The sequence below is a fragment of the Phyllostomus hastatus genome, unplaced genomic scaffold (genome assembly GCF_019186645.2).
Source record: "Phyllostomus hastatus isolate PE091 unplaced genomic scaffold, TTU_PhHast_1.1 phas_contig_137, whole genome shotgun sequence".
NCBI classification, from domain to species: Eukaryota; Metazoa; Chordata; class Mammalia; order Chiroptera; family Phyllostomidae; genus Phyllostomus; species Phyllostomus hastatus.
Genome location: NW_025333583.1, coordinates 15,792,419 through 15,809,537, shown reverse-complemented (window position 1 = coordinate 15,809,537; position 17,119 = coordinate 15,792,419). Strand labels below are relative to the sequence as shown.

Here is a 17,119-nt window from a genome sequence, read left to right as displayed (position 1 = left end):
GTGTAGGAAAATCTAATTAATATTCATTAATGACACTAAAACACACTTTCATTATGAATTGGAAGAGAAGCTAGCTCAATTAAATGGGGACATATAAAGTGAATCAAAAAAGCCCCCCTTTTTATGCATCTTGCAATTCTGCAACTCACAATGGAAGTTAATAAAACACATAAATCAGTTCCTGTGGTAAAACTCATCATTCATTTACACAACAAAAATAATGGGGAACATATATAAGATAAATTTTAATGCCACTAAAAATCTGGCAAAAATTAAACTGACTGGTACTTGACCAATGAACCACAGAAATGTTGGGAAGTTAGAATTAAAGGTTCTGTCAGACGTTGCCTATAACTGGCTGAAGTGTCATTGATGCTCTATTTCTATGAATCAAAGGCAGTTAAGAAAACGTTAAAGACAAAAGCATCTTCCTGTTTTCCAGCATTCACCAAAATGGCCACCTGGTTTAAGGTCTTGGTCCTGTTGCCAACAGCGGAATGAAGTTCTAAATCCAAGGAGCCCCCAGTGCGGAAGCCGTCTGAGTGACCAAAAGGGAGGAGACTCAAACTGATAAGTGATTTCTATAGATGTTCACTTGTCTGAAGTGAGTTTCATTCTGGCAGAAACAAAGGAAAGAGTAATTTGATATTCCAGTCTCTAATATCAAATAATAAGCTATTCTGAGACACCTGATAACTGAGTCCTAGCCTGGTCCCAGTGTGAACTCACTCAGGTGCCTGGCACATGCCACTTAGACTCACGGGGCTCTCTAGGTACCAGTGGCACCTGTGAAAGTGAGGGCCTCGCATGTGGAGCTCTCCTTTCTGCCATCACCACTGTCCTGCTGCTGCAACACTCCAAGACCATCACCAGCCAATCTAGACAGAATAGAGCGCATGGTCATGAACTATCAAGACAGAGAAATGTGGAAAGCAACAACAGCCTCTTAATTCTCAGTCATTTTTGTGGGAGGCTGTTTGCAACATGTACACCTTTGTGAGCCTTAGCCAGTTTTTCTTATTAGGCAGTTTCTCATTTTTTTTCTTGGAAGAACTAAATATTAGAAATCTTCTTGTGGCAAACCAGTGATTCTTAAGCCAACCGACCTTCAGAGGTCTTTGGTCTGGTCCTGTAGACCTGTAGAGGGTTTAAAAGGCAAGGTCACGAGGCAGGAGCTTGGTAGCATAGGCAGCACCGCACCTGCCGGCCTGTAGCTGGCCCCCTCCATGTGCTGGTGCTGCGTGCTTGGCTGCTATACTTCTGAGTTTGCATCCCCTGCACTGAAGTAAATTTTGCTTCCTCACAAGCCAGGAAAATAGACTAATGCAAAGAAAATATTTTAAAAATTATTTTTAAATAATTAGTTCTTATTCTTTCTCCCACAGAAACCTGAAGGAATCATGTAGCACTCAAAGAAACTGCTAAGAAGTGACACACTAACACACACACGAGAACTCAACTTTATACAGCATTTTGCAGGTCAAGAAATCTAAAGAAGAAACTCTTAATTTTTAGCACATATGTAATATCATTTTGAGGGACAAAATTGTGTTTGAACTTCTCATATAAAGATGGGGAGCATCGGATAGGGACTGTTAATAGAGGGAGACCAAAACCTATCCATAGCTCAGGGTCACCGAAGTCCCCTTCTGGCCCTGAACCGAGACATGGTGCCCTCACTGAGCGGAAGCATAGTCACGACTCCCATCGTCTCTCCGCAGCGTCCAACCTTCCCTCCCACTTCTCAGTTTTTGGAGTGTTCTGCTCCCAGAGAACCTTGTTCTGTGAAAAATCACTCCAAACCCCACGCACAGCAGAGCTGCTTTAGTTCCTTTACTTGGTTCTGATTGTCTGCTATAAGACCTGTGGATTTAGGTGTCTCCTGAGGGTAGAGATTAATATCCTCCATTCTACGGAACTAGCGCAGAGCATTTTAAATGTTTTCTTCAGTTATTGTTCTGAATCCTTAGCATCTCAGAGTAGAAGTTCTTAAAGATCACGTAGTCTAACCACTTACCTGTGCTTAAATCCTATCTAACCTCTCATGCTGATTGTTGAAACAATGCGTGTTTATTTATCATTTCTGAAAAAGAACTCACTCTCTCTTACCAAGTATGTTCTGCTTGCTCTGGGCAGCCTGACTTGCTACAAGTTCTTTCTTGAGCTGAAATCACTCTCCTTGTTTTCTACTCATCTTGCCAGTTCTGTACTTGGGCACATGCATACCAGTGATAGCTTTAAAACTTTCAACACAGCTATGGTGTCCCCGCATTGCTGTTTTTCCTCTATGCTAGAAGTCTCTAATGCCTCCCACCACAGCTTCACTAGTCTGGTGGCTCTTTAGGAAACTGAGTCCAGTCGATTTTTCTGAAGAGCCCTGTGCAGCTCAGAACAGAAGACTTTCCACTGCCTCTTTAGTTCCTGGGCAGAAATTCCAACTCCATCCTGGGTGTCTAATGCAGCTCTCCGGACAAGGACTATTCTCAATTCTTCTGTGAAACAGGAAAGTTGTCTTTACTGAGGAGATTAATGAAGTGGGATCCAACAGATAAAAGTTTCTTTTCTGGTTGCTTGCCTGAGATTTATATCTGTTTCCTAACTTTTAAAAGATGAGTAAGACTGTTAATAAAAAAGATAATGAAAATAAAAGGATAATAACCCAAGAACCTAGGAGCCTCAAGGAGAAGAGAGAAAAGCATAGAGATCTAACCCTATATGATCTCAAAACTATCACCTTATTAATCATGTTAGGCCTGAAAATATAACTTCTCCCTCCACCCTATCAACCATTTCCAGAAATGCCAGTGCTTCAGAATGCTCTCCTTACTCTCTACCAGCTTGTTAAGGCCTGCCAGCCACACTGGATCTTCATCCCTCTGTCACTAACATTGCTTTCGAAGTTGCAAATTCACAACAACAAAAAAAGCACCTGCCGTCAAAATGTGAGAATTTGTCAAGATTCTGAGTCATGGGCCTTTGGTGGATTGGAATTAGGTGGTGAAGTTCCTTCAGGGAAGGAGGGGTGATTAACATGTGTCCACCCACCACGAGGCTCTGTTCTCACACTTTTCATGGAGCATTTCCTTTCATGATCACAAACGACCTTCAGAGCAGTATTGTTAGTCTCATTTTACAGACCAGGTAAGGTAGGCTCAGGCTATGAAAATTACCCAGAATATTATCGTCAAAGGGTGGGGTTTTTACATGTGTTTTGTATAGTCTGCATTTCACATCTGTGATCACAAACTGACCAAGTATAAATTGCCTTCAAATTATTTTCTGCTATTGCATGAATGCTGCATATTTATTAAAAGCAAATATTAGTTCTCATATTAGATATGCAGATGGTTATAAGGCCTTATAGCAGACAGTTTTGATGGACAAGTTATTCCTGCCTCAACTGGTAAATCTTCAGGCTAATGATACTTTGTATTTATATACCGAGTTCCTTCAAGAAATTTGGTACATTTCAGTGATCAGTGTTAGGCAATCGCATCTGCCTCTGAAACTAACACAGTTTCATTGGATGGCAATATAATTTGGACTCCAAATATAATTTGTTGGTTTTCAATATTTTATCCTCAGGATGCCTTACAAAATACATCAAGAAAGAATATGTTAGTAGGAAATTCATTATTTGATGCTTGTTTGAGGAAAGCAAACTTTGGTCAAAAGGTTCAAATGATAAAGCAGTCAGTTGGAAGAAAACTGGCCACATCCTTTTGGAAAAACATGCTATAAACCTTTAGAAGAAAGACACTAGTGATTTGAATTTTTCATGTTTTCTTGCCAACATTCATATTTTACATGCTTTATTTTACAGTGCTCCAATCCCCCGTTTTATCCTGCGGTATTTTCTAAATGACTGTTTTGTTTTTCTCAAGAGCTTGGAGGAAACGCTTAAGTACCTTAGTAGTGCGTTTGAGGGAGGGGGGATATGAACAGATTGTGTTCCTGCTAAACTCTGTGGGCAATATCTCCATAGTGCTTGTCTTTTTCTCTGTTCATACAGTAATAGAGTCTTTCCCCATGATTTCCTAACTAATATAAATCAACGCTATTCATTTATAGTATCCTGGAAAGGTTGATTTAAGAAGAAATTTACTCAGCTTGAAGCTTTGCATATTAGAAGATGAAGGGTAAAGTTGAAATTATAAAATATCATAAGTAGCTGAACTAATTCTTCATGATTATAAATAAATAAATAAATGCCAGAATTAATCTTCACATGAAACCATTTCATCTTCAAAGAACCATTTAGAAATCTTCAAAAAAAAAAAAACAAAAAAACAGAGCCCCAAACTGAAATTAGCTTCTGGACCAGATTGTGAATTTGTCACAGCCCAGCTTTAGCACGTTTATTTTTTCGTTAGCTCTCCAGAGTCCACTGCTCACAGCACACTCTGGTTGTCCAGAACTTTCCATGTGGTACCCAGTTCAGTCTTGTTCTCTCTGGCATGGTGCCCTGATCCAATGTTTCCAGATCGAATCACATCAAAATTTATCAGGCCTTCGTTTCACTCTCTCGGGAACTTTTCATGAGGAATTAGCCAGCTGTCCTGAGAAACTCATTTACACCGATCTGTAAAAGGATGGCAATTTCATTCCGGTGGTTAGTAAGGAATGCATTCGTATTTTAAAGGACATTACAGGAGTCACAATATCTAAAGCCAATGGTTTTTAAATATTTAGTTTTTTAAAATTAGCATTATTCGGTAGTAAAACCTGTTTTTCAGTGAGGTTTGATAGAAAACAGATGCGAGTGAAAATGCTCTGGGGGAGCGGGGCAGTGAGGGTGGGAGCCATGGCAGCATGGTGGGGTCAGCCCGTGGACAGCCAGTGCTGCGGCTGGACCAGCGCTGTAGTTCCCATCCTGACAGCAGATGCCCTCAGCAATAACCATCAGGAAACTTGGGGGGGCGAGGGGCATATTACCTAAAAGTACTAGAAATTACATGGCACCCCTGGGGCCACACAGCAAGGTGGGGAGTGGAGCGGGGAAGGGTTTTATTGGGGTCTAGGGTGGGGGGCCTAGGGCTTCCTGGGCTCCTGCTTTATCGGTGAATTTAAAACAAAAGAGCAGGAATATAAAGCAGGGGAAAGAAAGAACATGGGGCCCAAATGATCAGGTAGGGAAAACAACCGAGATCTCTGAAACAAAGATTGGGGCTGGGGGTTCTGAAGGCAAGGAGGGAGGGCTGGCTCTTTATGTAGCTGAGTGGCTGGCAAAGTGTTTACTCAAGAAATCCATCCTTGAAATGATGGTTTCTTTGTAGGGGATGCATCCACATTCAGAGTTTAAGGCAGGCACTTATGTTACAAAAAATAGAAAACCCAACTGTCAGGGCTTACAAAACAGCCACTTGTTCTCTGAGTGTTCCCCTGAGGAATCTCTGTGGTTTCAGAAATGAGGTTTTGAAACCTCAGAGAGGTTTCAAACCACCTCTCTGATGATAGCAGTGATAGGGGACTCAAGACTTGGAAAATTGTAGCTTAAGGTAAAAAGTTACAAGTCTAACAAGTAATGTGTATGTTAAGCTTTTGTTTCAGAAACTACAGATAAGGCCCATCCTGGCTCCCTAGAAAAGCAGCCGACCTCCTGGGGCACTGGCTAGAGATTACCCCCTGGGGACAAATTGGAGGCATCCAGGCCTTTTGTGTGACCACCCCTCCCACCTTGGGAATGGCTAACTGCCAAGAACAGAAATGATGCAGCTTCGCTCACCTAATCCTCTCTGAATCTCAAAGCCCTCACCACACCTTGTTTGTCTTCCCCCAACCCCATATAAAAGATCTGGCCAGGAAAGGGAAGGGAAGATGGTTTGTTAGGGTATGAACCCACCGTCTTCTCGGATCGCCAGCCATCTGAATACAGCACCAACAAAAGATTCAATCGCTGTCATTACTTATTGGATTTGGTAGTGACAGGCAGCCCAAACCCCAGTGTCTTTTCCGTTTCCAGCAGCAGGCTAGCTAATAGTGAGAATGTTAGGCACCAGTCTTCCACGTTCAGACCAGTGGTTTTCAACAACAGATGCTTTTGTTTCCCATGGACATGTTTGGCAATATTCAAAGACATTTTCTGAGTTTATTTTAAGAATGTTATTTATTTATTTTTTAGATACAAGGGAAGGGAGGGAGAAGTGGGAGAGAAACACCTATTGGTTGCCTCTCATACACCCCAACTGGGGACCTGGCCCACAACCCAGACATGTGCCTTAGCTGGGACTTGAACTAGTGGCCTCTCAGTTCACAGGCCAGAGCTCAAGCCACTGAGCCACACCAGCCAGGGCACATTTTTGGTTATCATAACTGAGGAGGGGGTAAGTGAGTACTCTTGGCATCTAGAGAGCAGGGAACAGCGATGTTGCTAAAAAAACTGCAATGTAGAGGACAGCCTCCTACAATAGAGTTTTCAGCCTCAAATGTTACAATAGTGCTGCGGTTGAGAAAAATCCTGCTTTAAAGAGAGCTGGGTTTCTTGAGTTCCTAGGGCTCTGGGTGGGGTGGGGTAGGCAGAGAAAAGAAGTCTCCCTTCCCACCGGAACCCTAACCAGAGAGCAACTAGGCCTGGGAAAGGTAGAGAGAGCAGAAACTTGGCAAAATTGTGGGATTTTAAAATTTTGTTATATTTGCACGTTTACTTGCATATATCAGCAGCCAAAAACAAACAAATTAGCTTAGCACTTAGCAAAAAAAAAAAAAAAAAGTTAAATAGTTACAGTGTGACTCACAACCACCAGAGAGTCACCTCATGAATTCCGAAGTGGGAGCTTTCCAGGCCTGTGCGGCGGGGGGCACGTGCGTGCAGAGGTGTCCGCGCATGTCCCTGGTCCCGCTCAGGCTCCAGGAGCAGGGCTGAGGCCAGGCGCCCCCGGGGTCTACCCTCTGCCATCCTTCCTCAGGTGTCAGCGATCGCTGCTACACCCACTTAGCAGCGGGTAGGAGCACAGAGACGTTCTCTTGGAGGAAACCGCATCCTACTTTAAACCTTCTGTGGGGAAGGCAGGTCACTCCCATGTTCCACATTCTCTCACCAAGGACACGCGCTCTGATCTAAACGCCTCGCGCTAGAGCTCATTCTGGCCCCAGTGGTCACTCTCCTGAGCTGTTACTCAAAAAGAGATCAATTTGAAATTTAAAAAAGACAAATATTTGATTACAATTATTAACAGAGTTAAGCGCCTTTGCTAAGTTCCAATTTCCTGAACAGATTCTATTTAAAAGCCCAAGGGACACCAAATTACTTTTAACCCAGGTCATCAGTTCGAAAGGTCTGGACAGACTAAGAGAAAACATACATCAAGCAACTACCCCTCCCCCCACCCCAACCCCGACCCCTTTCGTGTTGTTCCTGCCAACGCAGCAGCCGGCCTGCTATATTGACCCGCTGCACCACCCGCAAGTCACTGACCGCCCCCCCCCCGCCCCCGCACCGTGCTGCCCACCAGCCATGGGGAAGATGAGGGCCCAGACCTCCAAGCCTCTCGTTCCCTTCCTTGCCCGAGGACCGGGGCTTCCAGGGTCGTCGCTGTGAGTGCAGGAGTGACCGACCACCCCAACCTGCAGCCCTACTTCAGCCGCTGCAACTCCATCCGCGTGGACAGCGGCTGCTGGATGCTGTATGAGCGTCCCAACTACCAGGGCCGCCAGTACTTCCTGCGGCGCGGAGACTACCCCGACTACCAGCGGTGGATGGGCCTCAGCGGCTGTATCCGCCCCACCGCCCCATCCTCCGCGGGAGTCCAGTCCCCCTGGCCCCTCGGCGCCCTGCAGTCACACTGGTGTTCGCTCATACTGTAGGACAGTGGCCTTTTTCTGGCTCTAACTGTTCTCTTTTCCTTTATTAGTATCTTTAACTTTTCTTCCACTGAAAAAGTATGTGCTGGAACGCTTTTAATTAAACATTTTATTTTACTTTGTTAGAAATTAAATGGACCTCTATTGGGAAAAATTAGTGCATGGTAGGGTTCAGAGTGTCAACGCCAGGGTGATGGCTAAGCAACTCCTATCTGGGTTACTGGGACTGTTTCCCCCTTTATTCATCTGTAAAGTGAATTAGCATAACAAGAGTAACTACTTTCTAGAGTTGTGATGAGGATAAAAGGAACTTTGCCTGGCACAGGACAAGCCATCTCCTCCCCCAAATATAAGCTATTATTATAAACATCAGGGGTCTCTCAAGTCCTGCCTTTTGATTTGGCAAAACAGGTAACCAACAATGTGATTCTGATAGTTCCTGTGGAGCTCACTCCTACCTAAATACCGCCCCAGCAGCCCCAAATGCCACCGTTAGGGATTCTGCAGTTAGACTAGGACAGAGTCCTGGGGAACACGTACCACTTTTGGTGAAGTTTGAAACCCTCTCAGAGAGTTTAATGTCTTGATAGGACCCAGACTGGCATTAGGAGCCTGAAAATCTGGGCTTTTCCTTTTCCAGTCCTGACACTTCTAATCTCAGGCTGCAAGCTCTGTCTTCTCCTAAAAAAGGGAAAGGGCTGAAAATGGCGCTCCACGTGTTTCGGGCTGCGTGCTGCGAAGACCAAATTAGAAAATGTGCACGTGAGTTGAGTCCTTTAGGAGCCGTGGAGATGCGCTATCTTTTATATGTATCTGGTCTTTTATACCACAGAATGAATTCCTTATGAGACTCTCCCCGAAAGAGGAGTTAATGGTGGAAGAAGGAGGGCATTGAGATGACGGGTGACTGTTGGGGAGGAAGAGAAAAGAAGAAACAGGTTAGGACAGCCCAACTTCCCTTTTTTCTAAAGGTTTTATATTCTCTTGATTCTTTACGGGCCTCCTTCACGACCTTGAACTTCCATGTTTGTTTATTACCTTAAGCAGATTCACTGGAGCATGTATTAAAATTGAGAACGGAACCTAATCTTTATGATGGCTCTTGCTTCTCAGGACTTTAGAGTAGCAGGGCTTAAAAAGGAAGGGGTCAGGGATTGCGTGGTCTCAGGTGCCACCAATGTGTGATGTCACTTGGAGGCAAAGCAATTCAGCTTCCTTTTCCCCCAGCCTCTTCTAATGTTGAGATTCAGAATAATACCCCTTTTCCTTTCTTCTTTAAATATTTAATTATATTGTCATTCAAGGACCATTTCAGTCCACCATAAGCCAATGAGGAGCAAAATATATAGAGATAAATTGTTATTTAAGAATGATACTAAATAGAGCCAGCATGCATGATTTGCCTAGATTTTGGCCCTGGAAAACTCCAGGGAACACCATTCGTATCTTGATTTATGTGAATGGTGTCTTTTCAGTTTTCCTGTGCACAGCCTTCACAAATGTACACAGTGGCCCTGGTGTTGACCTTCTTTTTAATTTGTCATCTTTGATACTGAAAGACCAAGAAATGTCCATCTCCCCCAGGGTTGGGCTGCGTATGCTTATTTGCTAAAGGCTGGGTTTTCTGACTTTTTCTTGTCTGCTGACTGCTGCATCCACAGTCCAGGTTCCATAGGATCTGACTCTGTGAGAGGGAAGGTGACAGAGGCCTGATGGTGGAGTTCACTGAGGACTGCTCCTCGCTTCACGACTGCTTCCACTCTAGTGAGATCCACTCCCTCCACGCGCTGGAGGTCTCCTGGGTCCTCTACGAGATGCCTGACCCCCAGGGCCAGCAGTACCTCTGAGGCCGGGGGACTGCAGGTGCTACCACGACAGGGGCGCCATAAGTGCCGGAGCGGGCTCACTGAGGAGGGCCCTGGATTTCTACTGAAATGTTTTTTACTCTACCCTTTTCTCCACCTGGACGCTAGTAAAATATTTCCTGTGTGTTTCACGTAGTCATGTAGTCCTCTTCTCCTCTCAGGCTCCTGGGAAGGGCTCAGCAAAAATCGAGCTGGGAACAGTGTGCACTTTCTTACATGTATCGGTGGAAAGGGTGGTATGGGGGGTGGAGCTGGGGAGTTAAGAGCACCACCTCTGTAGCCAGAATGCTGGGTGCAAATCCACCTCCTAGCTGTAGCGGATGGGGCAAGTAATTAGCCTTTCTGTGCCTCAGTTTCCTAATTTGTAAAAGCTGGGATAATAATACTCATGATGTTGTGATGGATTTAATGAGTTACTATTTTTATATCACAGATGTTAACTTTACATACAGTAGTTTCTAGGAAACTGTTCTGTAAGCTTGTGGGTGAAATATTTGGTCACCTTCTTAGTCCTCTTTCCTTAGTCAAATTTCCTTTTGGAGATTGCATTACATGGAACAGCTAAGTGAAATTGCATCAGAGATACAGTTAGAGATAGACTTGTTCAGATAACTGTGTCTGACACATCTAAAAATATGTGACTGGCTGAATAGATTTATTAATATTTATGTTTCCAGAGCACAGATATAAGAACCCAGTGCCACTTTAATAAATAGCCCAAGGGTCTCTTCCAAACATTTTTCTGCTCAGCAGAGGTACAGAGCACTCAGGCAGTGCGCACTGACAGAAGTGAGCGCCGAGTGGCAGAAGCAGAGACAGAATGGGCATGATCGGGAAAATAAAATGCCACCATACACCGCAAAGTGTGGGATCTGAACTGGTTAGGATGATGGTGTCCCTAGACTCAGGTCAGTCTTTATTACATGCAGTTGTTGAATCAGCATTTAATAACAATCATAGCGCTGAGAGAAAAAAGAAATTTATGGGAACCAATTTAACTGAGTTCAAAATTTCTTTTCAGAAAGATGAATTTCATCCAATGAAATATGAGTAAGTATTCCATTACACTATGGGGTTTTCTTTAAGAGTAAATGCTAGAACTCTCAGTTTCCTATATTTACATGCAATGAGAGGAAATGAACTGCTTCCCAGCGGAGGGTTTTGCCTTAATTATGAAAATAGCAACCTCGTGTTGGAATAAGTTCTTGATGAGCTGAATGGCCATGATTACCAAAGGACCATTGCCAACGGTTTTTTCAAGAACCTACTTGAAAAAATACATAAAGTATCAATATGCTACGAAATACACTGTTCCCCAAACCCCAAACATTAAAGGAAACAGTAGTCAGATTACTTATGCCTGACACTGTACTTCCCTAACTCGCATGCTCCGGGTACTTGAAGACACTCCAAAGACAGGTAGATCCACGCTGACTGGCGCGGTAGTCACCCCCACACGCTGCCATTGCACACTGGAGTGGGGCGAGTCCAGATGAAGATGCGCCCAAAGTGCTGAGTACACACCAGATGTCAAATGTGGAAACTGCAATGAGAACGACCTCAATATTTTCATGTTAATTTAATATTGAAATAATATTTCTGATATACATTAAGTTAAATAAAATCTATTATTACAGTTAATTTTACCTGCTTCTTTTAACAGTTTTAATGGGGCTACTAGAACATTTAGGGTTACATTTATGTCTCTCATTATATTTCTACTGAGCAGACACTCGGACTAAAAAGATGAGCTGCAATTTGTAGCCAGCTATTGTTCAGCCTGAAAACTAGAAATTAAGAGATGGCAGAGCACACGTTTAGGTTTTACATAGTCATCAAACATCCATTCCCTTACAAGGAGGTACTCAATTAGATGGCAGTGTTCACTGATCGCTGACTGAGGCAGTGGGTCCCAGCCCTGTCACCTTGTTCCATTAACTACACTGACTTGAAGTTACAACCACAAACGTGAATGACCCCCCATTGTACAGGCACAAGTCTCTTCTTTCCTCAGCTAATTTCCCCCAACTCCCTCTCCCTGCCCTCTGATGGCCCTTCACTTACAGCATTTTCATTCTGGAAGCTGACATGTTTGCCTCTTCTACCAGATTCCAAGCTTCTAAAGCGAGGACAGTGTCAAACATGATTGTATCTTCTGTAGCATCTAGCTGAGTGTGCCTAGTACAAAGCAGCTCCAGTGATGCCGCATTCATAGACCCATAAGAGGAAAATGCACGTGTGAAGCAATGGTTTCTGAAGATTTGAGATGAAAGAGTTACACATTAAAAAACATTCCTTTCTGGAGATAGTACCTTGACCTAATTAAGGCAGGAGGAGTAAATCTAAATACCTTGGGTGGCCGAAAAGGAAATGGGTAAGTGGGCAGTTGCTGGTGTATGGCGGTGGGGGACAAAATATAACCACATTCTCCAAGTTGATGGTAAAACTTGCCCATTTATCAAGAGCTATAAGTGGGATGAAAGGAAGGGACCACTCACCAGCCTGGAGCTGGGCTACTGTCTCAATGTCACTCCTTCGCCGGCCTTGCTCAGCATGCACTGTACACCCATGCAAGAGGGTAGTGGATGTCTTTTCTCCATGTGCCTTCTGTTTAATCTCTACCCTGTCTTCCTCCTTGTCCGGAAGCTTCTCCTTTGTGCGAGGATCTAGAATTGTCACTTCCAGCTGAATCCATGAATCACAGGTTGTAAATTTGTGCTGGAGTTTCCAAAGACCTGCCTCCGTGGACTGTATTCTCTACCCTCCTGCTCTGTACGGTCTCTACATGTTTTCATATGTTGTCTTTCTCTTAGTTTTGCTGAAAATAGAGTTTGCGTTTATATTCATGCACTGTTTTGCTTTTGTAAGATACAGAAGAGGAGAAGAAAATGGTCTTGGGCCACATATCTACACCAAGCTTTTGTTTCCTAGTGAATATCAAATGGGAGCACCTCTTCAAAATGAAGGTGAGTTGTTGATTTTCTGAGCAGAGTGGTCTTGAAAGATCCTTGATGAATATATGCAGTGCTGTGGATTTGGGAGACTTCTCCATGGAGTCGTGGTGAACCCACAGAATTGTCGATATACCCAAGGAGAGTGGTCACACACTAGGGGTCAAACTCCTAGTAAGCTGATGGAAGCCAAACTGTTTTTAATAAGGAATTAAAAGAAGTTAGCTGGAAATCAATATGCCAGTTATCGTTTTGCTCAACAGTATGAAAAATTGTTAAACCAAGGATTATACTCCAAACTTTTATGTTTTTAAACAATTTGGTCTGTTCTTCAAGATTTTTTAAAAATTTCAAATCCATCTTCATTAAACCTTGGCTGCTGTCTACAAAAAGAAACATTGTAAGTAATATGAAGACCAACAATAAAATATTTTTAAAATAATGACTATATTTCTGTAAATTAAAACCCATGGAGTGATTTAATATATTTGGTGAATCAAACCCTATATTCAAAGATAAATTATTTTTTATTTAATTTTAAGATTTTTTTTAGAGCGAGAGAGATTTGTTGTTTCACTTATTTATGCATTCATTTGCTGCTTCTTGCATGTGCCCTGACCAGGGATTGAACTCACATCGGGATGATACTCTAACCAACCAAGCTACTCAGCCAGGGCAAAGATAGATTCTTAAAATCAGATTCAGTACACCAAAATAATGTGTGTGCACACAAGTTTGTATAGAAATTGATCTGAAATGATATATGTACATGTGTGTCTAGAAACAAATCTGATCAAAATATTCTTCATGATATCAACAGTGGTTGTCTTATAGATGTGACTATTTTTCCTATTCTCTTCATTTACTTGCCTATATTCTCTTATTCTTCTTTTTACTTATTGTGATTTTTTTTAAAAAAGCAAAACAATCACACTAAAGAAGAGGAACAATAAAATCCTGTGAAAGAGAAAAAGACTTTTAATTTCTCCCTTAACTTTTCAAGCACTGTTGGCATTGGTCTAGATTTTATACAGAGTGTAAGAAATACCTCTTTAACTGCTCTGGCCTAATCAGTACCTTAATCATTTCTGAGCAGGATCACATGCCAGTACTTAGGAGAACAACCACATTTTATGAGAGTTGTGATGATGAGAAAAAGGTCAGGAAACTGCTGAAGAGATAAAAATAGTAAGTGCAGTAGGGAGCGAGAAAGCACAGTCGCGTGTCTTGAACTTCAGCATCCGACGATGAAATGTTGAGAGGAATGAGGACTGAATATAGGCCATACAGTCCTTTTTTAAAAGATTGTGGAGGTGCTGTGCATAGAGCTCAGATTGCAAATGTTTAGTGGGAGGACACCAGGTCTCATTAATACACAGGAGGTTTTTCCCCCCTCTTTTTATTCACTGCTTTTTCAACTACTGAGCAAAAGAATCAGGGAAGACGCGGTCTAATTCAATAGTCCCTGAAATGTAAAGAATGTACATACGGTCTGAGAGGGAGGATAATTAAACTAGAGGGACCCCGATGTCTCCTGTCCTGTCAATGGTACCGACAGTTAGGTCCAAGGAATAAATCTCATTCTGAATATGGGAAGGCAGTAAAGACCTGCATTTTGGTTGCAGAGGAATTCAAAGGGAGAGACTTCCCTTTAAGATGCAAACCCTGATATTTTGCAGACACGTTTGAAAATGTAGAGTAGCTTTTCACGGAATCTGAAAAACTAAAACCTAGAGAATTTGGGGAATCCATGAACTATTTGTTAACATGCCTAGCAGAAAACCTAAACATTGCACACTGTTCTTTGTAAACAAAATGCTCATAGACCAAGGCAAAGAAAAGATTCCATATTTTGCCAAATAAAATGTATACCCATGATTTTGGCCCAAACTTTCAGGAAAAATTTTTTTCATTTTAATTCAATTTTTATGTATTTATATTTAGATACTTGTGGGGTTTTTTTTGCATTATATAGGAATTTTAGCATTTATCTTTTAACAATTATGGTACAAGAAATTTTATGTAACAGATAATTACAAACCACAAGAAGAAATACGAGGTATTTCAGGTACTACCCACGTACAATGTGCATCCTTATTTTTCCTTCAAAAATTTGGGCAAAAAAGTGTGTATGAAATTTTGTTTTGAAAACAGATGTTGGTTTTCAAGACTAAGTTCAAGTACTTGTTTGAACAAGATGAGACCAGTGGGAAGTTCCCAAGATGTGTTGACATGCCGTTATGTTTATCCTGCCCCACTTATAGCTATAGAGAAAGATGCTGTCAGGCTGACTGACTACATCCGCCACTGACAAGGAAACTAGAAATTTGATAAAGCTTCTGCATATTGAGGCATAAATTGTTTACAGCACTTGAGAGGTAAAGAGTTACTTTAGTAGGAGTTATGTGTACTGATCAGTTTCATGAAACTCCTTTGCCCTCGCCAGGAGAGGGGCTGAATGCTGTACTGATTAATTAAATGGAAGGAGAAAAGCAGTGACATTTGACTCATAGCCTGACTTTACAAATAGGGTTCATTTCACACAAGAGGACTATTTGTGATACATTGATGCTGGTTATGTTCACTCACAGCTTTATGTCAGATGTAGCTAAATCAATTATAATATCAAATTGGAGGGGGAAATGCAGAAAGGAGAGGAGAATTGTCTTCAGGCTTCAGAGTCTGTTTACAGCTTAGGACTTGATATATCGGCTCTGTGAGAAATGAAGGCAGTGCAACATTTTCTAAATTGCTTTCTCAGAAACTCTCAGGCTGCATGCACACTGCCTCTGCACACTCATTAGTGGAGAAGGACACCACATGCTTCCTAGTTCATTTTTTAAAAAATGCCTTTTCTCCTGGCCTTATCTTTAAGTGTGCCCATGTGCCTTGTATTTTTAATGGCATTCCCAGTTACCAATATCAATAGCTTGGCTCCACTATATTAGCTGAGTGTGAAGCTGGTGTGCCGTAGCCCAAGTTGTCGCATGGTACAGTGAAGTGAGAATGACCTTGGAAATCAGAAACACTTGGATTTGGCTCTCTGCTCGTCCATGAACAGACATGCAGCTTTGGGTGTACTAATAACCCTTTCAAAGACTTCATTTCTTTGTGAAACGGGGACAGCGAGACATTGCATGTATCTGCCTTGTGCCTGGCCAGGAGGAGACAGGGTGTTTAACAACTGTGGGTGTCATGTCCTTCCCTCACTGACACTGACTGCTGTATTTACCTGGTGAGTTAAGGTGGAGCACTTGGCTCCCATTTCCTGTTTAGTAAAATGAGGATATGGAGAAAGGTGGAACCACCTAGCATAGTGTCTGATATGTAATAAATGCTAATTTGATTTTTTGCCTTAATTTTAAAAGTGCTGTGTTTGAAATTAATATTTGACTACATTAGATTGAAAAAATACACCCATCTAATTTTTCCATTATTGGATTTGTCTTACCAAATGTGTTCTCATCAGTAAATAACAAAATAGTAGAAAAATAACTTAGAAAATCCTTGTTCTCTGAATTCTACTATGTCTCCATTACATATTGATGAGAATACACTCCATGTCTCCCTATTTTTTAACTCCATTAGTAAGTTCTTCCAGCCCATAAAGGATTCTTATAGTACAATCAGGGCTTATAAGATCTCACCTATTCTGGCCCTGTTCTTTCTTTGTCAGAAGGGAAAATAATCAATGGAGAGTGGGAAGAGCCCAAGGAGAGAAGAGTGAACATCAGAATCGAAATCTGTTTCAATCTGAGAAATGAACTTCTGAGTCGTTTTGTCTCCTCTGCCTCAGATGCTGGTCATGCCAGTCAGGGCATTGGAATGTGAACCTAGTGCTCATGTGTGACGGAAGGTTCCCTCCCAGGGACCAGGGAACAACTGGAGAGAGGAGTGCTCACCCAGGGAACAAAATGGTCTTTCTCTGGACATCGGTGTTGACTGACTGTAGAGAAAATGGAGTTTTACCCAGGGTGTTTTTGTACTCTAAAGAAAATTCACTGAGCATCATCAAGATTCTAGAATTCCTTTCCCATGCCCCTCCTGAAGAATCAGCAGGATCAAGAAAAATAAGTGACAAGATGTGGGGGGATTGTCTTCATTTTATCAGCGTTCCATTTTCACTTCTCTCTTCCTTCACGGAAGATGCAACACTCTCTTGCCCCCCGCCCCCAAGTCCACGAGTGAAACCAGGTAAGTGTAAATATCTTTTGAAATTGAAATCTGATTATTTCTAAAGTGGCTCTCCAGAGTTACCATAGTTTATTCAGGTGAGTTTTTGTGAGCATCACTATATCCTAGAAGAATACTAGTCTATTCTGAGAAAGGCATTCCTTTGGTTATGAAAACTTTTTCATATTTAAGAATAGTCTGAAAAGTGAAAATTTTTCTGACTGGAAGAGTTAAAGAATGACCTGCTAAACTGATACTTTATCAAAAATAACTCAGTGAGGAAAGTGGGAAGCGAGACAGTGTCAAATACACATTCATTGAAAGGGGAGA

At 42.2% G+C, this 17,119-nt stretch overlaps 1 pseudogene; it reads left to right on the top strand.

The window, feature by feature from the left end:
* The window catches only part of LOC123827901, a 28,196-nt pseudogene extending 18,463 nt beyond the window's left edge, over positions 1 to 9,733 (top strand).
* The last annotated feature ends 7,386 nt before the right edge of the window (positions 9,734 to 17,119 follow it).